We start from the raw sequence: 1,292 nt of genomic DNA, 5'->3' as shown, positions 1-1,292 counted from the left end.
ACGGAAACTGAAAGAAGCCTGTCGTTTTTGTGTGTATATGTTTGTGTGTCTGTGTTTGTCTCCCCAACATCGCTTGACAACTGATGGTGGTGTGTTTACATCCTCGTAACTTAGCGGTCCGGCAAAAGACTGATAGAATAAATACTAGGCTTCCAAAGAATAAGTCCTGGGGTCAATTTGCTCGACTAAAGGCGGTGCTCCAGCACGGCCGCAGTGAAATAACTGATACCAAATCCACTCGCGAGTCTTTGGTTGGCACAAGGTTGTAATTCAGTGGTTCTCAACAGGGTGCCATAATGACTCTAGAGGGTCTGTATGAGATTTTGTTGTTAAAATTTATCTGCAATAAACTAATTACACTTCTACAAGACACCAAATATTTTAACAATTGTTTTTTTTATACAATTCCTAATAATATTGAATTATAAAAATATATAGGATTTTTTAAACATCCATTGGTTATAGGGATCCACCCTAATAAAATAGGAACCAAAGAGATCAATGGGTAAGAAATGGTCGAGAAGCACTGCTATAGTTGAAGACACTTACCCATGGTGTTGTGCAATGGAACTGAACCCAAGACTACATAGTTGGGAAACAAGTGCCTGAAACACACAACCATGCTTGGATTGAGGAAACCAAAACCAGCTTTTCTAGAATCTGTATAAACCAATGTTCATAGATAAAATAGCAATGAAAACACTGGATGCTACACTATTAAAATTCCTTTATTGCTTTGACAATTGTCACTATTTTTCTAGTGTCTGATACTTCTTTGTGGAATGGATAAAATTCCAAGTTGCTCCAAATATTTGTAAAAGTGCTAGAGCTCTCTGAAGTAAGTTGAAGATATTTTAAGTGTAGGACAATATGGTGGTGTTTCATGGCATTCAGATATTTTAAGTGAAGGTAACTTGATGATGCTCAGGAAAAAAATTGTAACAAGAAGCTTCTCATAAGTACATGTGCGCTGTGGTAAGAAGCTTGCTTCCCAACCACATGGACCCTGGTTCAGTGCCACTGCATGTCACCTTGGGCATGTGTGTTCTTCTATAGCCTCAGGCTGAATAAAACCTTGTGGGTGAATTTGTTAGCTGGAAACTGAAAGAAGCCTGTCTTATATATGTATATATATATATCTTTCTACAATAACCTTGGGCTAACCAAAGCCTTGTGAGTGGATTTGAAAGAAGCCCGTTGTATATATATATATATATATATATATATATATAATATACAGGGATTAGCATTGAGTTGCTAATCCCTGTATATTTATGATGATAAATGGTTTT

Source organism: Octopus bimaculoides, chromosome 11, assembly GCF_001194135.2.
Source record: "Octopus bimaculoides isolate UCB-OBI-ISO-001 chromosome 11, ASM119413v2, whole genome shotgun sequence".
Classification (NCBI taxonomy): domain Eukaryota; kingdom Metazoa; phylum Mollusca; class Cephalopoda; order Octopoda; family Octopodidae; genus Octopus; species Octopus bimaculoides.
The sequence above is the reverse complement of the archived record's forward strand: the minus strand, read 5'-3'. Positions refer to the sequence as shown.